Source organism: Sceloporus occidentalis, unplaced genomic scaffold (genome assembly GCF_023333645.1).
Source record: "Sceloporus occidentalis isolate IW3139 unplaced genomic scaffold, rSceOcc1.0.p SCAF_3, whole genome shotgun sequence".
NCBI lineage: Eukaryota > Metazoa > Chordata > Lepidosauria > Squamata > Phrynosomatidae > Sceloporus > Sceloporus occidentalis.
In genome coordinates, this window is record NW_028316983.1 from 21290048 (window position 1) to 21314397 (window position 24350).

Below are 24350 nucleotides of genomic sequence, written 5' to 3' on the forward strand. Positions count from 1 at the left end.
CTTTAAGTGTAAAGATGCTCTATTGGTAACAGTTTTCAGCATTACTCTCTTAAAGGCTGGAATAAAACCCAGAACAGATTTTTTTATGTCCATAACATGGGAGTCACTATAATAAGAGAAGGTGCAAAATAATTCTGAAAAACTAGAAAGAGGCTGCATCCACACTCCAGAAATAATCCAGTTTGACACTACTTTAACTGCCATAATTCAGTGCTATGGAATTGTGGGATTTGTCATTTTGTGAGATATTTAGACTTCTCTGTCATAGAGCTTTGGTGCCACAACAAACTATAATTCACTGAGTTCTATAGCACTGAGCTGTGATAGTTAAAGTGGTGTAAAATTGGATTATTCTTGAAGTGCAGATGCAGCCCTGGTCTTCCAAAGGTTATGCTATAACATAGTTCACACAGTTCTTCTTTCCAAGTAAATATGTTTGGAATTTGGGGTATTGAACCAGTTAATATTTCTACTGAAGTGCTTTTGTTATGAATTGAATTCACTTGGTCCCAATAGGGATATGAGGAAGAAAAATAAAAAAGGATTAAGGGATTAAATATGCAAGATAAGGGTCTAGTTGATATGTTGTTTGTAAGAACTTTAAATGAGAGATTTCAGATATATAAAATGAAACTCCAGCTTCTCAATGCAGAGTGTATATTTGTCAATAACAATAAAAGATATACAGAGATACAAAACAGAATGTAGTATCTTTATTGGATTCTATAAAATATGCCATACTGGTTTACTTTAGGAAAGAGAATGATATGAAAATATGGATTCTGTCATCACTTACATGGTAGCCAGGTCATGACACAGAGATCTGCCATGCATCTCTAATTGGATAGCATTAAATGCATAGGGATGTGAACATCTCTGTTTTCTTTCCATTATATTTCTCAGACTCCAACCAGCTTTGTTGTACATATTTTCTTTAATATTTTCCAGATCACTAACTAACTAAATTTGTAAAAATTCCTGGTTAGTGCAGATTTCTTTTCCATTCATATTCATTGGGGTGCTGTCCATGGTCCTAAAACTCTCCCACAGGAATCAACACACCGTCCAGGGTCTTAACCTCATACGAACAAGAAGCTTGGGTAGTCTTAAGGCTTTTCCAGGTTTTCATTTGGATTGGTGGATATCACTATAGATCAAGACAAATAAGGAGAACCAGAGTGAGATACATGGTTATAATTTTATCTTAGTGTATACTGCTGCTTTATAGACTGCTTATTGCTACACCTGTTTATTTTTGTTTATTAATATGCATTGTTATCCTATTGCCTACTACAATGCTATATAGCGAGAATGAATCGTGAGCCTTTTCCAAATGCAGAGATACAATAAAAACAATATTTCTGTCTAATAGTCCTCCCTTCAACTACTCCCTCTACACTACAGCATTTTCATCAACCATGGCAAACAACATGATTCCTGTAAGCTAGAGAGATTAATAAAAATGAACACTACTGTCTGCTGAGGGAAGAAGGAAGATTACCATGGGTAGCATAAAGCCAGTATTTTTCAGAAGATATTTTACTGAAAAACTGAGATATGTCTTTTCTTCACACCCTATTAAAAGATAAGGCCATATATTTTGGTAGAGTCCCCACATTATATGGGGTAACTTCCATTTCTCAAAATGATGCCAAGTTGAGAACACTGTGATGGATACAAATAGTTGCTAAGATGTCAACACTGCTGATGCTATTTTCCAACATGGTAGCTGTAATAGAGGTGAAAAAGAAACAAAAAAGCTGTACACTCAACACTTGAGGAAATTTGGATAAATTCTCCTCCCCTGGAGAGGTATCATTCAGTGGTCTCCCTTGCAGTATCTCTGCCCACAGAGAGGGTAGAAAATTTCAAGAGGCTATTGGTGGACTGCGTCAGAATACCTTCTCTGCATTCTGGGAATATAATTCTTTACTGAGTTCATTCCTACATGCAAGGGGAAAAAACATTTCAGCAATTTTTTTCCTATTCCATGAGAATACAAGGACATCTGTGCAATCCTTAAGCACCATACATACTTTGGGGATTCACAGAGGAAAGTTTATTTACATAATATATATGCTTTGTTTTTTTTGTGTGCAAAATATATATTTTGGGGCTGAAAATATGGGTTTTGTATAAAATATATCTGCTCCTAGACAAAAGATTGTGCAGGTTTTGAACAGAGAACGCATGCCAGAAAACTATAAGGGGGGAAATCCCCCAATGAAATCAGAAAATGCAGTAAATTTCATGGTGGGTTTTTCTTTCCTGACAGGGAGTCCTGAGTACTGAGGCACCTTTTCCCCCCATCAATGATGTGAATAATAATGAATATTCTTCACATTCCAACCACATTCAGATTGGATAATCAGGATTCTATTTCAGTTATTCAAGATACTGTCATTGTAAGTCAAGCTTAGCCAAAGGACTATGATGCCCAGAGCAGAGTCCCCTTTGCAGAGAAAAGTTTATGCTAATACCATTTGTTTGCTGGAATAACGTCTTGCTCATTCTCCAAAGCCCTAAGCCCTGCTATTCAAAACTGAGTATGATTTGAGTATAATTTCCATTCTGAATATGGTGAAAACTGATATCTGACAAGTGTGTGAGGGAAATTAAAGCAATCCTTTAGCGTATCTGTCTCACATTAAAGCCAAGGGGTATACAATAGTTCTAGGTTTGCAGAACTGATGTCACTTGGGCCTGCAGTCCTGTGTCAAGTTGCTCATGCTGAAATCCCATTATGAGTCACACAGAGCATGTAGAAGTAAAGTTGCAAAGTTGTACTCTTTTTAAATAAGTCACATGAATATATTATGTGCAGTAGTGGTGAAGCAATGTGTGTGATGAAGGGGGACAGGAACAGAGAACTGGAAAGATAGAGAGAGAGAACAAGAGGAGTTCACAGTTGTTCCTTCTGAAAATGAGAACAGCAGAAAGGGGTATCTTTGTCATATCTGAACTGTGTTTTTGGTTGACACAGAAGATATGGAAGTTGATGGAACTGTAAAACTGTCTGACCAAAAAATAAAAGAAAGCAACCCCCTCTATTGTGCACACAGAAGCCAACGGGGTTACCAGTTGAATCTTAGTTTGACAATAGCAAATAGCACTGCTACCAAGTTGGAAAGCTAGCCTAGGGGGTGCAAGACGAACTGTATGGCTTACACAACTCTATATTCCAACAGAAGGGAATGAGTGTGTATGTGCATGCACAGAATAAACAGCAGGGAGTTTGCTACATCTGCCAACTACTTGTGCCCGGAGACCAGTTCATTTCATGGTCCAGAAACCAGTTCATTTCCAGGCACAATTCAAAGTGCTTATCATGACCTATATTGTGCAGCTTAGGCCCAGGCTATTTGAGAGACCGTATCTCCCCATATGAACCTGCTAGAGCCCTAAGATCTAAGTTTTTCTCTTGCAACCATTGCTGGCTTGCTTGGTGAAGCCACGAGAGAGAGCCTTCTTGGTGGCTGCTCCCACCCTCTGGAATGCCCTTCCACAAAAAGCTAGGCTGGCTCCCTCCCTGCTCTTCTTTTGCCAGCAAATAAAAACATTTTTATTCAGGTAGGCTTTTAAATATCATGACAGGGTGGCTTTTATATGGGGTGTGTGCATTAGTTGTTGTGTTTTTTTTAGTTTTTGTATGGTTTTAATGTTAATTTTATATTGTTTTAACTGGATTATTTTAATTGTTTTTAAACCTTTGTTGTAAAGTTTGAACAGTAGACTGTTCAAGAATGATAACGGAAGATTACTACAATATATGATTACAGCAGAGAGACTGTTTTATGCAGAGAAAAGGAAGCATACAGAGATTCTATCACAAGAAGATTGTTTAACAAAATTGATGAACTTAGCAGAAAAGGATAAGTTATGTTCTTTGTTACAGAGAAATCCCTGGGAATATGTAGGAAAGATTGGGAACTATTGATTGTTTTCATGCAAGAATTGAAAATAAAATTGTGATTTTTATAATAACCAGGAATAAGTGGTAGGGGCATGTGTGGTAAGTGTTAGGGAGAAAGCGTGGTTTAGTGGTTTGAGTGTTGAGACTGTGACTTTGGAAAACAGGGTTCAAATCCCAGCTCAGTCATGGAAACCCACTGGGTGACTTTGGGCAAGTCACAATCTCTCAGTCTAAGAGGATGGCAAGGACAAACCCTTCTGAAGAAACTTGCCAAGAAAACCTTGTGGTAGGCTTGCCTTAGGGTCACCATAAATCGAAAATATCTTGCAGGCACACAACAACAACAAGAAGCATGAAACATGGAAAAGCAGAAGTAAAATTATATATTCTTTTTATAACCATGGGTAGAAAATTTGGAAGGAATTAATTGTTTTCTTTATTTTATTCTATCTCTTCTTGACTACTGTTTATTTCTTTTTTATTTGTAAGTTATTTTCAGGTTTTAATATTTTTTTTATTATCTTTAATATAATGTTTTAAAAAATTGCCTGGAAAAATGTGCTGCTGTTGTTGTTGCTGTTTTTAAAATATGGTTGAAGGGATGGGGGGACTGGTGGGGGCTTCAAAATGAGGGGCTTCTGGGCCACAAAAGTGGGTTCCAGCAGCCATGTGCCACTCTCAAGTCACACTGTTCCCACTATCTTTCATGTGCTTCAGGAGGTGTTTGTGAAAATCTCTCTCAAAGGCAGTGTATGGTTTTATAAAAATTATAAACTGATTTTAAAATGCCATGTGGGGGGACATCTGAAAGGCAGTATGTACATAAATCTCGAAAATAAATAGTCCAACTAGCACATATTGCTAATATTGAACCATGTGAAAGAGTTAGAACAAGCATATAGAATATCAACTTCTAAGTCAGGGCTGGAAGTTCTGTGCTGACATCAACCATTCTTCATCAAAAAAGCATTCTACTTTAACAAGTTTGAAATCAGATCTTTCCAAACTTCAGGTCAACATTGCAGTAGTAATCAAATAATCTTGTCTCACTCCTGGGTATCCCAGGATTAGGAATGATATTTCACCACTTGGTACGAGTGACAGATAAGAATTAGTTTTCTTTACTCTGAAATATGTAGTAGTTGCCAATGCTGGAGGCAGGATACTATAACAGCTTGACTAATAGTCTGATGATATCTGGCATTTTGAGTGAGAAACAATTTATTTCAGAATTGAAACTTTTTGCTTGCTTTAAATCAGTAGAAGAACCAAGCATACTGTATTCTTCATTCATGTCTTCCTACATTCTTTTCCTATTTTATCCTATGGATTAAAGCCTCCATTAATGTTGGAAAGGCCCATTTATTTGGAGAGAGATTTGTCACCCCCAGATTTTACTTATGATTACAAACAAGATTTAGAATTACTCTGGTGCAAGTTGAGCAATGTGGATAACTTATTTGCTTTTCTATAGGCTCAGTTTTCATCTCACATTGGGGGTATTAGCTGCAGTGTAGCAGTTTTGCTTTTAGGGAACATATTCACCCATTGCACATGTTATTAGCCATCTCCTACCTTATTTTCCTATTATATGACTGGTGTGCTGTGTTGTTGTTGTTGTTGTTGTTGTTGTTATGAATTTTAAATCCATATATTTTAATTTGGATGTTTTTAATATGTAATGATAGTTTTATTTGTATATTTATGTGTTTAAACTTATGTGTTTAATAGTTAGTGATATATTGTATTTTAATATATGTTGCATCCCACACTGAGCCATGGGAAAAGTAAGCAGGTATTATTATTATTATTATTATTATTATTATTATTATTATTATGCCTTCAAGTTGTTTTCAGATTATGGAAACCCTAAGGCAAATCTATCACAGTGTTTTCTTGGCAAGATTGGTTCAGAGGGGTTTGCCATTGCCTTCCTCTGAGGCTGAAAGAGTGTGACTCAGATTATTATACCAACAGCAGTCCTAGTAGATGGAACAAAAAAAGGAACCTGTCTTATCCATAGATACATGGCTCTGCACATTTCTGCAGATTTTCGTGGTTATTCCAGTAAAAGCTATGAAGCCATTTCTTGTGGCGTTTAAGGAGTCTTTTGGCCTTCCCTCTAGCAAAAAGCCTAAATTCCTGCAAATTGCATGTGGCCAGATCACATTCTATTTGATTAAAGAACCATGAAAATCTGCAGAAATGTGCATTATCACATGTGTGACCATCCATCTGATTCCATGGATTCAAATGGCTGTGCATTTTTAGCAGAGGAAAGGTGAATAGATGTGAAGTTGCACAGGAAAGTGAAGAAAATTAGCCTCTGATGCACATCTGTGAAAATGTGCTGCAGTGCATATAATACGGTTATGTACAGACAGACAAAAGGTCATTTTGCATGTTTTTGTTCTTGCATGCCTTCAAGTCTTTCCTAACTTATAGCAACCTAAGGTGAACCTATTGTGGGGTATTCAGAGCAAGCATTATTTCATTGCCTACCTCTGAGGCTGAGAGAATGTAACTTGCTCAAGGTCATCCATTGGGTTTCCATGGCTGAACGGGGATTTACACCCTCATTTTCCAGATTCCTAGTCAAGGAGTCAGACCACTACACTGTACTATCTCTCTGCATGCAAAGCAGGAAACAGTCCCCTGCTTAAAGACAGGAAATATAACCCAGAGATGATAACACTAAAAATCATTTTTCAACATAATTTGAGTGTTTGAATAATATACCCTGCCCTTTATGTGGATAAATTTGACAAAGATTAACACGGCTTGGAGATGTTTGATTAAAAGTCAACATATTATCCTAAATTCATTTTACAGTGAAAGAATAATTTTAAAATGAACTATTTTAGCCATTAAATGCAACATTAAAATTGTTTTAGTAAGTATTAGTGGTTCTTTTAACTTTGCTACTGAGCATTTATTGTAAAAGTAAATGATTTAAAATTGAATGAACTAATAAATTCATCAACAGATTAATTTGGTAATTTTTTTTCTTAATGTCTTGATGGAAATAGCATTAACCTTATTATATGAAAGCTCTGGGAATAGGTTTATGTTTTAAATAGGGCAGTTCAATTTGTTTCTTTGTACTTTATTTTGTATCATAAAAGGAGCAAAAGTGATTGACGTTTTACAGAAGTCTTAAGTCTGTATACCAAACATTGTGATGGAAAGATGAAATGGTCGATCTTCTGTTTCAGTCTATACCTCTCACCCATTCACTTCGACGCATCAATGACACCTGCATATTGATCTAAATGTGGCACCATCTGTTCACTGTTTTCAATAAATTTGCATTTTGCTACAGATTTGAGGCATGTCATTGAAATCAATGAAGAATGCATTGATTTTGAGTGTATATGCTCTGCTATTCTGCGCTATAATTGTTAATTAATGATAATTTTTACATAGAGTGGATGAAAGTGAGAGTGTTTTACAAATTTGTTCTACTTCAAAAACAGATTTCAAATTGGGCATCAACTATTCATTCATTTATAGTCTAGACACCAGATTTGGGCTCCTTTTCATATATAATGAGCTTTTTTCTTTTCTTTTCTTTCCTTTCCTTTCCTTTTTCTTTCTTTCTTTTTTGTAAGGGTGGTGTAAATTGCTGGTTTTGCAGGAGTGGCAATCACAAGCATTGTCAACTGGGCAAAATCAGGATTCTGTAATTATGGAAGTCCAGTTAGTAGACATATTAATGAACTTTTTTGATTAGGAGACAGGTAAAAATGACTGCAGTTAGCTTGTTTGTCCTTTTCTAACATCACTTCCAGATATGGCTGAATAAGCGTTTCTTCTTTTGTGAATAATTTTCCCTTGCTATGATTTCTTGCCTGACTTGGACATGATGAATCATAGCAATTCTGAAGTGCCTATTAAAGCAGAAGAAACAATAGCCTACTTTCCCAAAAGCTTTCAAAAAGCTTCTCCTGAGAAAATAATTGGGCCAGTAAACTTTGCAAATTCATTGTGTCACTGACCTCTTCCCCTGCTACTCTATTATACCAATTACAATCAATAATATCAGAATAATGGCTTCAGACATATGGGGTCTGACTGCCTCTGAATTCATCCTAAATGAATACATTATGTTTCTAATAATACATAAACCTAATGTGCAAGATTCTGGCCTTATTTGAAATTTTCTGATTAATGCTCGATTGTGTAGATATCTTGGTTCCCAGTTGGTATCTGCAAATAGATAACTGTGGGCATGAAATAATTGGTCTCCTAAAGTAACTCTGGGACAAAAATCAGACACCATTGTTTAGGAAGTTTGGTCTGCTGGAATGACAAAATGGGTGAAATATTAGCCAGCAAGACAGCAGTTTGATTGATCTGCATTTTTAAAAAAGAGAAACCCTAACCCATATATACTCTGTGAAGAAGAGTTTCTGATATGATCCCAAGCCCTTTTGTCTCTTCTTATGCTCTTAATTTCTGGCAATATTTTGAAATCAATGAAAAGACACCAGACTATTATCTACTGCCTTATATATTTTTGACATGCGCTGTAATTTCTAATTCTTATCCATTTCCACATTCTTCTTTTCAAGAACCTATTATCCCCAATGCCAAACTTTGAATGTATGCTTTGATTTGCCAATCAACCTTGAACAGTAAGAGCACAGAGGTATAAAATGGTGACAAAATAGGTTATTTATATCTTTGAAGCATTAAGACTTTCTTCCTATAGTTTTCCTCTTCTGTCCTATCTACCACAGATACAAGAAAATTTCTAAAGCACCCAATGGATATTCCACCCTACTCTTCTTGTAATATCAATCATTTTGAAAATGGTTCACAAAATTCCTACTTTCAGATGACCCTTCCACATCTTTTTGTCTGATGAAGAAGGCACTTGCATCTGTCATCATACTCCTGACCATTCCAGACACCTATGACCAAGATGGTAGCTGATTTAGGATCTCGGCCATAATTGTTTACTTAACTAAATTGTGTCTCCTGGCCCACTGACCCTCCATTCCTTCTTTACCAGGCATCATCTACTTTAAGAAATGGAGGTCTGTCCTCCTGTTGACCAGAGTGCAGCAGATTCACATTTCCACCCACCAGTGGAATTCCTCCGCACTGATGGGAAGGGAGTGGGAACATGAGTCTGCTCCTTCCCTGTTGATAGAGCTTCTGTTGCTTGCAATGGCTGATGCTTGGTAAAGCAAGATTCAAGGACTTTTATAATCCAGTAGTTCCACAATTGTGGATATGTAGGCATTGTGAATATGAATCATAACTTTAGGTTACAAACCCATAACTGCAATACGAAATTCCAGCCATGATCCTAACAGTGACCTTAGTGACTCTTTTCACCTCCCACATGCATACTATCACCTAAACACACCATCTGAATTACCTTGCTGTCCCCCCCCCAGTTGTCATCCCATTTAATGCCCCATGTGACCAGCCACACAGTTTCACAAGCAATACATTGCCTGTGTGCCCAGTATCACATTGACAAAGCACAATTATGGAGCCCCCCTTCATGCATGCCCACTTCCTCCCCTTCCCCCCATGCCTCCTGTTGGACTGTCTGGTCTGTGTATGTTTTAATTACATCCATTGCATTATTAGTGACCTGCCATATTTGTCATTCAATGGTGCAGTGGACTGATGGTGCAGCTGGCCACTTGTGTGTGCGCTCAAATGAAAAAACTATATGGCGAGCAATGGCACCAATAGCTGCATCTCACTGGTCCCAGGGTGCATTCTCCGGATCACTTCTGTATGCCATCTGGGCTTTCCTGTATTCCCACACTCACATCATGTTGTTCATATGCCAGTGTGATGACACACATTTTCTGCAAACAGGGTCAAAGCCAGCAAGAAATGTCAGTCATCAATATCGAATAGTACCTACTGTCTGAATCCATCCCAGGTCATTTTGTTGCCTCTGGTAAAAGAACCCTCCTTCTATCCACCATCTTGTAGGAGAGAAAGGCAAGGCAGCTCCATCAGGCCTTGCCTGAAAAGAAGAAGAGCCCTCCTTCTGTCCATCATCTTGAAGGAGAGGAAGGCAAGCCAGCTCCAACAGGCCTCCAAGGGAGACCAGATCTGATGCACTTTTCCCCTTCCCTACTGCCATTCCCTTCTCTTTTTGTGACTTGTCTTTTTTAGATTGTAAGCCTGAGGGCAGGGAAATGTCTAATTAACAAATTGTAAGCTGCTTTGATTGCCTTGGCTGAAAAGTGGGGTATAAATAAATAAGTATTAGGTATTAACAAGATGGTACTCTCCTGTATTCCATGTACCAAAGCTATCTGGATCTTATTTCAACACTGTCAATGTGATAAGCTGCTCCATTACATCTGATGTCATGGCCACGATTTGGATCTAAATGAGGAATCAAAAGAGAAGGCTTAGAAAAGGACTCAGTAACGGGCCTAAAAGTGTGTGTTCTGCGCGTGCTAGGGTTAGAAAGGGGCATCCTTTCTGGACGCTCCCAACACTAGCACGCATGGAGCACGCACAAAATGGTGGCGGCCATTCCACACGGCTGCTGCCATTACGACATCACGACCGCGCTGCCTCTATACGGGGCGGCGCGGACGTGACATCATCACGCCGTGCCAGAGCGCATAGTGCACCCCTTTCCCGGCCGCAAAAAGAGCTCCGAAACAGAGCTTCTTTTGCCGTTTGTGTTGCTGGGTGCAGCCTTCAGATGGCTGTGCCCAGCGCCGCAGAGGAGAAAGGGGCCAAGCAGCCCCTTTCTCCTCCTCCCCGCTGCCGTGGGGTGTCCTTGGGGCTTGAAGCCCCAAGGACACCCCTTTCTAGGCTGCGGGGAAGGGGCCTTTTGCCGCTTCCCTGAAGCCTGGAAAGCGGTGGATCGGGACCTCAGCGGCTGCCGCTCTGGCCGCTGAGGCCCCGATCCGGCTGGGAAAGGGCAGGTGCAGGCTGCCGCTTTTCGGCGGTCTGTAACCCGCCTCAGATAAGTCTCCCTGTTGAAGAGCAGGTTCATCTAGAAGATCAACAAATATGGGACTCATCTGCAGCTGATGGGGCAGAGCTGGGGAGCCAGCACAACCCCTAATTCTGAGGACTCAGTGCAGAGAGCAAAGAGCAGAACAACAATGCTCAGTCAGGCTACTTGCCAAGCACCAATGGAGAGGCTTTGATGAAAACCAACTGGTACCAGCCAATTTAAGGGCTAAGTATGCCTAGGGCTAGTGCTGGAAACAACCTGATTGCTTCCTGTCCAGCCTACCTGTCTCCAATTCAGACTGTTGACTTCTTGGTTTCTTTGACCCTTGGACTGTTTTGACCTCCCTGCTTGAGCCCTGGTGGGACAGTGGTTAAATGCCTATACTGCAGCCATTCACTCACAAACCACAAGGTTGTGAATTCAGTACCAGTCAGGGGCTCCGGGTTGACTCAGCCTGGCATCCTCCTGTAGGTTGCTAAAATGAATACCCAGCTTTTTGGAAGTAATTAGCTTACACTTTGTAAACTGCTTGGTACATTGGTAAGCGGTATAGAAATGTACTTGCTATTACAGTTCACCCACATCATACATGAGCACACCATACATGGCTTAAGCTGAAAGCTGCACACTGAAAGAGGCAATGGTGTGCGCTGCACCTCAGGCACGGCTCCACCATAAGTGGAATTTCCCTTATGCAAGAGAAGAGTGAACTATATTTGTTTCCCTGACTGGACTGCTTGACAAACATGTTTCTCTGGACAGACTCCCATAGTCAAAAGTACTTCCTGGGTGCTGGTGATTTATTGCCATTGTCTGCACTATCAGCTAATTGTTTCCTCCCAGTAGGCCTGGATATGTGTTAGCTGAATCAGAACTTCTGAAGGCAAAGGACCAGTTTAGGAAGTGCAGAGCAGCTTATGTGCCTCACATGAATCTCTCCTCCAAGAGAGGGGACTTAGAAGGAACAGCTGGGAGAGCAACACTTTGTTGTTGCTGTTATCATTGTTGTATACCTTCAGTCATTTCTGACATATGGTAACCCTAAGGCAAACCTATCATGGAATTTTCTTAACAAGATTTGTCTAGAAGAGGTTTGCTTTTGCCATCCTCTGAGGCTGAGAGCATGTGACTTGCCCAAGGATTTTGTGGTTGAGCACGGAATCCAACCCTGATCTTGAGTCACAGTCCAACACTCAAACCACTATGCCATGCTGGCTGCTCCCCAAATCTGCCATTATAGATGGACCAATCCTTGAACAGAACTATTGTTTCTCAACTGAACATTATTTGTGTCAAGAAAGAGAGAGAGAAATGTCTGAGTAGAACATGGATCTAATGCACATTGCAATGCACATTCAGTGAAGAGCTGTCCATTTCCTATTCAATAAAAATCATCCAATACTACCCTTATCTTCTTTCAGATGTTGAGTGAATTGAGGAGGACTGTTATTGTATAACCAGTCTCCAATCTTGTCCTATATTTATTTGCATGAGTATGTCAATCAGGAATTGCAATAGGAATGAATATATGCATTGAGAATTGGGTTTACATTCACAAACATATATCTTGATACATTTTTTTTTTAAAGGAAAAATTTGCAGTAAAACATTTTAAATACCAACTACCTAAAAAACAGCCTCAACAATAGATGTTTGTTTTATTTATTTTATTTCAAGGATTTATATCCCATCTTTCTACCACAATGGGACTCAAGACATGTTATAATAATTTTTAAAAATAGAAGTAAAAATGTTAATTGCAAAAATTAAAAAATAATTAAACATTATTAATATTAAAACATAAGTTAACATAAGATGTTGAAAAGGTGCACCCTTTATTTCACTGACACTGGCATTCTGTATTTTTTTGTAACTTTATATTCTTTTTAGTTAGATGATTTTAATTTTTTTTACATTTTTGTTGTAAAGTTTTTAAAATGTTTTATTCTATGAGCCATCTTGGGTCCCTTTCTGGGAGAAAGTATACAAATGAAATAAATAAAATTAAAAATGAACTCCCTTCTTCTTGGTTCTTAAATCCAAGTATCTCAGTTGAATTGTTTAAAAGAACAAAGTCAAAACAATTTGGTCTTGTTTGGCCCCATTGGCATATAATATAAATTTTTCCAAGGCAGGTTTGATCAGTACTTTGCAAGAAGGAAAGCATTTCTTTTGTCTTGGTTTATAGTTCACCACCAGACTTACTTAGTTCCTCTAACCAAATTTTGCTTTGAAGGGTTAAAAAAAAAAAGGAAGTGTAAACCCCAGCTGTTCCTTTTCTTTCTCTTTTTCTCATTTTCTCTTTTTAAACTTTGTGTTTTTTATTATCACAGTTGGGCTAAGCGTATCCCAGCAATTACAAGAGTTCTACAGGCAGCTCCCAGCCTACTTGAGCTGACACTTTGAAATATTAGCGAGGCGGTGGTGCAGGTGCGACATGCTGGCAAGCATCCAGTAGCGAGTTAGCAAGCAGCCTGGAATATTAACAGGAAGTTTGCATTATATGCTATTAAGCTCTCGAAATGAGAGATGGAAATCCTATTCCTTTTTGGCAGGAAAATCACTTCTCTAGGAAGAGCTGGAGATCACTCAGGCAAAAATCAGAGTATGCCAGAAGAGTTCCATCAAAGCATTTAGTTTGTTCATTAGTTAGCTCACTAGTTAGTTATTAAAAAAAACACCTTGGTTGATCTGAAGGCTAACTATATATCCACAGACATAAGCTGTGAAAGGTGAGCAAAAGTACTTTCAGCTACCGTTAGTAAAGAGGAGGGGATCTTGCTCTGGAAGATTTTAAAGGTATAGGACAGAAAAATGAAATAAAATAAAAGCTTTTGCTAGTGCACAAGCAATATAGGCTCATTTTGCCTCAGGACTGTAATATTCTGCAAATTAAAGAAGCAAATTGCTTCTTCAAAGTGAAATACATATGTCTGCTGTGATAAAGCCTCATATATTTGAGAAGATAAGTGGGGAAGGGGGTGGAAGCAAAATGGCTTGAGTTATGGAGAAATATGTTGCCTTGTATCCAGTGATGTGAGCAGATGAAATCAGAGTTGTTTCAAGGCTTATTTCAGAGTTAGTCAAATATTGAAGTAGGGAGCAATGGTTCCCCAGAAGGGACGCAATGGGTTACTGTTCAGTCTCCAGCAGAGGAAACAGGAACTCAAAACTTGGGTGTGCAGACAATTTTTGCACCTCCTTTTGACAGCTCAGTTCCACATTTCATAATTCCAACATTAAAAAAGCATACACCAGGGCTTATCTTACACACCTTAGGCTTCATGAGGCAAACAGCTGATATAGTTGATGCTGGGCAGGAAGCAATTGTTGCCTTACAGGTTTCCCCATGAACTCCCAGACATTTCCTCATGTTGGAGGAAAAAGCAGTGGTTGCTTGAAATCTTGACCCCAGCTGTCTAAACTAGCTTGTGCTCTCAAGTGATGTGAGGCATTTCTTTCCAAGTGTTGAAGAAAGATTCAACTGCCAGTCCTTGTGGGTTTCTATACATTGAAGAGGGAGAGGGATATAGTGTTTGAGTGTTGGGCTACAACTCTGGCGACCAGGGTTTGATTCCCAACCTGGCCATGGAACCCACTGGGTCCTGTGTTTACACTATGCAGCACCAAACAAGCACCTTAAAGGTGTGGTGCCACAGCTGTAGTACCCTTTCCAGGGCACAAAAAGGAGTTGCACTCCCGATCTGGGGAAGATGGAGGCGGATGCAGACCACCCCTTCAGGGCCGGTCTGCATGTTAAGGAAAATGCAACATGGGATATACAGTGAAAGAAATAAAACATGTGTGTGAGAGTCAGGATGACTCAGCAAAAGCAATTAGGAGCCACACAGGTGTAAATGGTAATGTAATTAACAAGTCCTAAATGCCAAGGACAGAAATGCAAAGTGGATAATTGAACACACCTGAGAATTGTTAAAGTGGACAAGGTGAGATGATGAAATCATTAATTATGGGATGAACCAAGAGAACCAATGAAAATGGTTGTACACGCCCACTGGGTGGAAACTGACAAGAGTGGGTGGTGTTTTCCTATGACTATAATAATGGCTATGAATCCCAATGTATTTTGTGGGTAGTAGTGGATAGTTGTGGAGTATTGGATAGTTTTGGAGCTGTATATAGTAGAATAAAGTAGATCTTTTATATAAGACTACTGAGTTGTCTGGTGTCTTGAGTGAAGATACAAGAGCCAGCTGGATCCTGAAGAAGTGTGAAGACTTCTGTGGAAGCAAGAGTGAGAAGGCTTGGAGAGTTTGTCAGGGTCTTCAGCCTATTCTCTGTAACTCTGCTGCTTTAGAGCAAAGCTTTAACCACTGGCCAAAACTGGTCAGCGCCGGTGCGTAACAAGGTGGTGAGTTCGAGCCAGAGGTGAAGAGCTACAACTCCCATCATCCCTGACACTGCAGAGCCCTCAAGTCCCCTCTCTTGGAGGAGAGATTCATGTGAGGCACATGAGTTGCTCTGACCTTCTTAAACCAGTCTTTTGCCTTCAGATGGCACACCACCACCACAACAACAATAATAATTCATAACTGCCTCTCCCCATGGATCGAGGTGGATAATAATAGCAGACCAACAATTACACAACATCAGTTCAAAAGATACATCAATTTAAAAGACACATACATATTAAAACAATACACTTTTAAAAATTATAATTTAAAATTTATAATTTAAAAATCATTGGATTAGTCCGCTGGAAGAGACGGGTCCTTAATGCTGTTTTAAATTCAGACAGAATTCAACTGGATGACATTTTTTTCCTCACCGCCCTCTATGAAACCCAGATTCACCACACCAATGGCATGAAAGCTGCCTTTCCTTCCATTATCAACTTCATTTATGTAGAAAACAATATATCTATAGAGAGGTCTTGTCTACATGGACATTCTCCACATGAGCAAAGAAACTAGATAATCTGGGTCCTTGTTCATATGGAATTTCTCCAAGGGAATGTTAAATTTTCTTCAGACTTGTTGCTTTGCACATGAGAGACAATGAAGGCAGAGGACTAGCCATTTCCTCTTTGCACCTTGGCTGGATGTGACTTAAAGTAATACTTGACCATGGCTTCATTCAGCTTTGGTGAGATATTCTGAATTGGATCTGCCTTTTCTCTCAGTCTGTCTCTTATGTTGGGTTAGGAATCTTTGTGACAGGGTTTTGCACATGGATATTTGTCCATATTCTGCTATGTACTTTGCCACATGTTTACTCATTTTTTTCTTAATGTGTGCCTTTTTGTATGCATCTTCCTCACTGAATTAAATGTGTTTGTGAACATTTTTCAAACACATGCCTTCTGTGTTGTGAACATTTGTTTGTATATGATTTAAAAAGAGAAAAGAAAATAATCTTTTAGCCAGTTCTTCCCAATGATAGGAAACCAAAAGGCATGCATACAAACTCACAAAATATGATCTGGATGAACATGATCCTTGTTCTTTTAAATCATTATTTTGAATTTCTTTTCCTGACCTACACCCAACCTGACACTTTTTTGTCCCCTTATGTGACCCTTCCACCATTATTATTATTATTATTATTATTATTATTAACCTTTATTTATAAAACACTGTAAATTTACACAGCGCTGTACATACAATCTTTTTAATTGGACGGTTCCCTGCCCTCAGGCTTACAATCTAAAAAGACACGACACAAAAGGAGAAGGGAGTGGTGGTGGGGAAGGGGATGAGGGCCAACAGTTCTTCTCTACCTCCGAAGCCTAGATCAGGGGAGATGGACTGGAGGGAGGGCTTGGCTTCTTAATGGATGGTTAATCATCTTCTACACCACATGTAGAAGAAAGAGGAGTCATGACTCCAGTCACATAAGGACTGAATGTTCAAGCAGGGAAATCCAAATGCTGCACCAGACTCACTTGATTAGAATAGAATTTGAATGTAACTTATTCCCCTTTCAGATTTTCCAGTGCTATGGAATTAATTACCAAAAGAGAGAGAAAGAGAAAAATGGAGGGAAGACGAAAGTAGAGGTAAATGAGGGAGGGGGGGGGGTGATTACTGCAGACATAGTAGAAAGATACATGCCAAAAGGAAAAGGGAAAAGAAGTGTAAAGCACTCTCAGCTGATCCTTGCAAGAGCATCTGGAAGTGCTGGCTGAGAGCATGCTTGGCTTCACTTGTCTCCCTCTTCCCACATGGATAAGGAGCAGAAGAGCAAAGTGCTCTCAGCAAGCACTTTGAAATACAAGTGAATGGTCAAATTAGATGTAAGGAGATATGTGCATACCCTGATTAATCCACATCACCTCCCACAACAGCATTTCCTCAAAGATTTATGTCACGGCATTCAGACACATGGATTATACCTGCATACAAATCAACAAATCACAGTAAACATAAGAAACATGGATGAGGAAAATCATGGCCTGTGGCAAGTAGATATTTTTCACAACTTGGGGGTGCACCTTTACAATCATATGTGCCATCAGTTTTGGCTCTGAGCTGGAAAAATGTTCCCATCCTCATACTGTTAAAGTCTTGCATCACCCTGGCTTTAAAAAGGGTTCCAATACTGACAAGAGGTGACTAACTGGGTTACTCCTTCATGTTTCAATTGGTGGGGCTTGAAGGAAGTTAAAACCAGGTTGATCAGTGAGCACTTCATGTCATCTGCTGTATGAATGTACACAGTGAGCCAGCGCAAGTGGATGGGAAATAACAGTGTTCCTTGGACTAAGACAATCTTTTTGCATCTTAGGTCGTGGTTCTATGTGACTGCCACAGCGTTATCAATATACCTGCTTTGTATACCAGGTAGACAAACACCAAGAACATTATTGCATAGGCCCTGGAATGGGTCTGTCGCATTCTAAAAGGGAACGTTATGGGGATTAGAGGCAGCAAAGAACACTGTTTACCACACAGTGAGAACGCTGCTGCCGGCGGCAATCATTTCCATCATGTTTTGGATGCATCTTAGAAGGGGCAGTTTTCAGGAACGCTTCTCAAGCATTCCTGAAAATCGCCCCCTGGGGAACACATAGATGTTTATCACACTATGCTCTTAAAGAGCTACTATTCCAGTGTGACTCCTCTAGCAGCCTCCTGTTGCATTGTGGGATTGGCAGTTTTAAGGAGGGGTATTTAGAATTCTCAGGCAGAGAACTTCTCTGTCTGAGAATTCTAAATACCCCTCCTTAAAACTGCCAATCCCAGCATGCAACAGGAGGCAGCTAGAGGAGTCACACTGGAATAGTACCTCTTTAAGAGCATAGTGTGATAAACATCACACAGAACGTGATGGGAATGATCGGCAGTGGAGGCAGCCTTCTCGCTGTGCAGTAAACAGCATTCTTTGCCACCTCCTGTCCCCATAACATTCCCTTTTAGAACGCTACAAGCCCATCCCAAGAAAGCATCATTCAGGAAGGGCACATAGGAAATTGTGGTTACCTTAAGAGTCAACTTGTTCCTTGTTAAATTTGCTTGTGCAAATAAAGCTGTGCCCTATTTGAAGTCCCCACTTTGTGGCTCCTGTCTTCATTCCTGCTATCCATGTGGCATATATGAAATACTAGTATACAAGGAAACAAGATTACTTAATTATTCTCTTCTCGTAAGATAATACCTTAAAGAATGATGGATATGTACCTGTAGGTATAAACCTCATCTTTTTACATGTAACAAATATGCAGAGAAGCCACTGCCACAGTTGATAGAAAATGGAAGATTCAACTGAAGATCTTAATAAAACAAGGGCAGTTGTAATATATAAACAATTATGTTGTTCCATAACAACAAACCGGTTCTAGCAGTTTATTCTTCACCAAGAGAAAGTTCTTGGTAAAGCTAATGAGTTTAATTTGCCCATTCGAGATCAAGTGGCCAGAAAATGCTTGACATGAAAGACAACAGACAGCAATATATAGTTGCTGGGAAAATCCTCCTCTCACCCTGACCACACATCCACAGAACTAATGTGAGAGTTACACCTAAACTCAGGGAGACTAAGAAAGTCCAAGAGAGAAAGCAGCAGCATCAAACATTTTGAAAACTCTGTGTGTGCATGTACGGTCAGCCCTCCATATCCATGGATACGTTACCCATATATTCAACCAGCTACAGTTTGAACATTCCCAAAAGCAAACCTTGAATTTGCCTTTTTATATAAGGGACACCATTTTGCTATGCCATTGCATTTAATGTGGTTTGAGCATTCATAGATGTTGATATGCACAGGGGGTCCTGGAACCAAACCCGAACAGATATCAAGGGCCCACTATATGTTTCTATTTCATTACTCAGTGATTTCCTGCATCAGAGCCCTTAGAGGTCTATGATCGAGCAGTCCCTGCAAACCCTTGAAATGAATGGCATGCTGGTGTGAATGACAATTGTACTGGGCTAGTGTGTTATTATCCTTGTCTATTAGTGCAAAGTTTCAAGGTTTTACTAACCAACAATTATATCTGGGTAATACATATAAATCGTAATGTACTTGAGAGAACCTGTGATGTCTGGCAGCCCTAGGTAGCATTAAAAATAGAGAGTCTCCATTGAAATAATTATTAATTTGCAAACTGTGAAGGAAGTAGAATTTTATTGTTAAAAGACTTTGGGTAGGCGACTTTCAGAGAGTGAAGTATCTTCCTTAATGAAAATCATAACTGTCTTGTCAGCTTAGCATGGAAAATTATTTGTACCTGTATGGGTGAGTGTGTATGTTCTTATATTATATTCTGATGTTGAACTGAAGATTGATTGTTAGAACTCCAGCTTGGCTAATTATGGCTGTACTCACATTTTCCAATTCAGTAATTTAATTTCCCATTTGCCAGAAAGATCCAGTGATGTTTTTGAATATTCCAGCCCATAGTCCAAAGCTCATCACTTTAGCTCAGATGTCATTTTTCTGCACTTTTAGAAACTCCCTGTGCTGCTGCCAAACATTTCATTAAAATCATATTCATGCTCCATGATAATACCTGGAAGAATGGTGTTTTACACCTGCTGTTTTATCAGACTTTGAAAGAAACCAGTAGATTTTACTAATGTTTAATTTGAAAATGGAGCCTCAAAATTCATTTGTACATCAGGTGCAGGTACCAGATTTATTACAAGTAATACACATCATAATGTATCAGTTTGACTGACAAAGGAGGAATGAATATTCAGACAAATGCCCTACATTCATAGGAAGAAAGGAGTGGAGTGGAGGCGGTGTTGATCACAAGGACTGCAGAAATAATGCAGTTTAAGACCACTTTACCTGCCATGGCTCAATGCTATCAAATTCTGAGAACTGTAGTTTTGTGAGACATTTAGCCTTCTTTATCAGGGAGCCTTGATGCCACAGCAAACTGCAAATCCTAGAATCCCATAGCACTGAGCTATAGTAGGTAAAGGGGTGTCAAACTAGATTATTTCTCCAATATGTATGCAGCCAGAATAAGAACAGACAATAATTAGCCAGAATCTATCTGTCTGTCTGTCTGTCTATCTATCTATCTATCTATCTATCTATCTATCTATCTATCTATCTCAATCTAACTATAATCTATTTATGTATTTGTGTGTATTAAGAAGCAGTGAAATGGAAAAATAATGCACCTGTAATTTTATCCTCGACAGTTATTCTGAGTGCTGAGGAGCCTCAGACTTGGAGGCTGTACACACTGCCCCTAAGGGATGGTGCAGTGCATGCCGCTGGCCCAGTCTGGCCTTTCCAGGGCATGATAGCCATGGCGCCACAGCTATACAGCACTCCTTTGGCACTGTGTCATTGGGAATCTAGAGTTGGAACCTAGATTTATACATTTATAAGTCACTACAAATCCCTCAGTCCTCACTTACTGGGAAGCAGCCACTGTGAAAAAATGAGGATCTGTTCTGCTGTAGAGTGGGATGCAACAGACAGACATTTTCATGTTCTTCTCACTAGAAATCTCTGGTACAGGGGGAAATTGTAAAAGGGAGCTTGCTTCTGATTGTCCTACTGCAGATATTATTGTACTTTTACTGTTAAGGTATCTAAATGACAGCCCAGCCCACTTTGAAAGTCAGCAGCTAGATCAGATGTAGGATGTCCATTGAACTTTCAATCAGGATACAAGGAGAAGGATTCCAACCCCTCCTGCCAGTAAGTAAAGCTCCAGCAATCAGAAGCAGAACCGTTGCTAGAAGATGCTACTTAGAAGCTTATTGCATGGACAAAAAACCCAATTGCACCCCAACGGGATGCAGCTGGGTTGGATGCAGGCGGGAATTATCGCACATAATTCACTGCCGATTCTAATGGGTCAGTGTAGCCCAGCTGCATCCCAGGTCCCAGGTGTGCTTTGGAGGCTGCTTTTCAAAGTGGGAAAGCCACTGGCTTTGAAAAGCAGCCTCAGAAACATATGTAGGACCCAGGCTGCAGACAGGCTGAATTTACTTGGCAGAACTGGTGGTGAATTATGTGCAATAATTGCCACCTGCATTTCACAACCAAACTGCATCCCACTGGGGTGCAGTCAAGTTTTTTGTCCATGCAATAAGCTCTGTAGTTATGCAGACATAGCTAAGACATAACTAAATGCCCAGTGAAGAATATCAGCAAATATTGGAGAGGAGAATGTCTTCATTTTACCCCTTTGTTGCTACAACCCCTGACTGCAGCTTCTGTACATAGTCACTGAAAGTCATCAACTGTCTTCTCACTTCTTACAGAAATACATTTCTGAACTAAAATATCCAAAATATATATTCTGAATTAAAATATCCAAAAATATTGCACATCCAAATCCCACAATTGGTATTTGGATCACTACAATATCACTATTGTACAACATCTGAAACACTTTGATCCCATCATATCAGATCAGTGTTTCATTTTTGGTTACTCAAAGTTAAAGCTCAGGAAAGATTTTTTTTTAAAAATCAATGTTCTCAAAATCCCCGCAGACAGCATGGGCATTGAGAGTTGCAGTTCAAAAGAGTACTTCTCCCATGCTCTGAGTAGAAGGCATGCTTTTTGAAACAGCTTCTTGGATGCACTAAGTATGTTGCATAAAGAGGAGTTCTGCTCTTTTGAAATCGATTCCCAGGTCTTGTGCCATTAAACTGGTTGAACTGACATGATTATCGTGCTCCTACTGCTAGAGATCAGCAGAAAGCATACATGGCTACGTGTATCTCCCAGGAGCTTTTGAGTGACACTTTTGACAGTCAGCTACTAGAAGTCCTTTGGCAGAGACCTTTTGCATTTCTTCCAAAGAGAGACCATTAATCCTCACTTGTCAACACCAGACAAAGAAAAGAAGGAAAGAAAGAAGAATGAAAAGGGGAGGGGGAAGAAAGAAAAATACTTTGTGGTAGTCAAATCCAAGAAGGTTTCTAAAGTAATTGTAAAGAAATGGAAAACAGCTAATGTATATAGATTAGTTAATTAAATGGTACCTCCATTAAAGGGGACCCTTTGGTCACTGTAATATTTTACATGGGCAGTGTATGCACTGAATTACATTATAATGAGAGACTCAAGCAGCATCAGTTCATGAGGTGATTTGCCAGAGCACAAAGGCATTTACTGATGAGCAATGATAAATAGGAAAATGAATTGGATACTCCCACTGGAGGAAGTTGCAATTTGCAAAGGGAGATCAAAGGCTTGAGGGCACAGGCTATGTTGGGCCAAGGCAGCTGTCCGAGGCAGAGTTGTGTGAGGAATTTGCTACTGTCAACTTCTTTTCACAAATTCACCTGCACTTCCTGTACAGAACATGGAAACAAAGAATCCATACATTTCCAGACCAGCAATTAGAGAACGGAGAGAAGTTCATTTCAATTTATTTTTTGATACAGGATGCCTCTAAGAAAGAAGGAAGGTAGTCTTGATTCATCAGAGAAAGGAAGAATATTACCTAGGGCCCCTGTGGGCAGAAAATATGAAGGGAGAAATTGAAAAGACATTAAAGCACAGTGATCCTGTTCCAACACCTTAAGAGGCAGAACAAACACAAAGCAGTCTCATCCAAGACAGAGGCAGAAATGTTTCAGCAGCCAGGCAGTAGAAGGAAGATGTGGGTTGCATTCCCACTTACTATTTAACCTGGTTCGCAATTTGCTTTCACATCGGAGCAATGAATTGATTCCACACAAGTGTCATTCCCACTATAACAATAATTAATAATAATTTGTTTTATTTATATACCGCTATTCCAAAGATCATAGCGGTGAACAGCAAGTAAGCTAATTAGCAACAGGATATTTTTAATTCTCATTTTGGGGGGGGGGGGTGTTCAGACACAATTATTGTCTTTGTGCCTATCAATCCATTCCATTTTTTAAAAAATGCCAAACAAGCTAATTGCATTGCTGCATCATTGATGGCATGGCCAGGTGTCATTTTGGAAACATAGCCATGCATAATTTTGATGATATGAGAGGATCCTTTGCGGTACCCCCCACCCCAAATGCTTTCTCTGTTTCCAATCACTTTTTAGCCTCATGGTCTGCCAGCAAGGGTCATTATAGGGAAGCCCTTGCTTGATTAGGTGCCTCAATGGGAAGACGGGAGATCGCATTACTGATTCAGTAAATTAAAAAAAGAAACCATCAGATCCCCCCTCCCACATACAACATATCCCTTCCAAAAGAAAAGCAAAAAGGGTCATGGCCAGATTCAGAAGGAATCAGTGTAAAGATAGAAAATTAAAAAACCACCACACGCACAGGTGGATTTCAAAAATGGTGGATTTTAAGCAGCCAAAGGCTGGATTGGTGACACCCCCTGCCAACCCCTCTGCCACAATCCCTCCCCTCCAGTGAGAAGTGATTCTGATCCAAAGGTCATTCCCACTTGTTGAGCAAACTTGTGATTCAGTTCTTCTTAAAAGAACCTTTTGAAAAGTAGTGTCAAATAAGAGTAGATTTTCTGCATTTACTCTGCTTTTAAGGAACTCTATCGGATCAGAATCAGATCTAAACCAACTTCAAGTGGGAACAAGAGCCATATAACCCAGTTTGTAATTTGATTTAAATCAAAGTTGGAATGACCCCCTGTAGGGCTAGAACAGAGACTGAGTGAGACATTCAGTAGAAGGTGGAATATGCTGCCTTGAAATGTGGTGGAGTCTCCATCTTTGAAAGTTTCTAAACAGAGGCTGAATGGTCATCTGTCAGAAGTGCTCTGTGTATTCCTGCATGGAAGAGGGCTGGACTGGATGACTTTTCTGGTCTCTTCCAACTCTTTAACTCTGAATCCTCTGATGATAATTCTCAATCTTGCCCCAAAAGAAATCTTAACTATTGATAAATTGCAACTGGATTTAGACAACAGGTTCCTAAAATGCCAAAGCCTAGAATAACCAGCAGTCAAGGAATTGATTAATCTTCTGAAAAGGTGATGACCTGAGAAACTCTATGGCTCAAAACAGATGGGCTAAAAGGTCCGCCATTGGGCCATGTTGGGGGCATGGCATTTAGATGATGCACACCACCAAACTACATGGAA

The 24350-nt window shown here is 39.6% G+C and overlaps 1 long non-coding RNA gene across 1 annotated transcript in view; it reads right to left on the reverse strand.

The window, feature by feature from the left end:
• Positions 1 to 790: 790 nt before the first annotated feature.
• LOC149315634 (uncharacterized) overlaps positions 791 to 24350 on the reverse strand; it is a 52660-nt gene continuing 29100 nt past the window's right edge. The window contains exon 3 of the long non-coding RNA XR_016280676.1: positions 791 to 1147. This is a non-coding gene — a long non-coding RNA (uncharacterized LOC149315634). The remainder of the gene's footprint in view (positions 1148 to 24350) is intronic.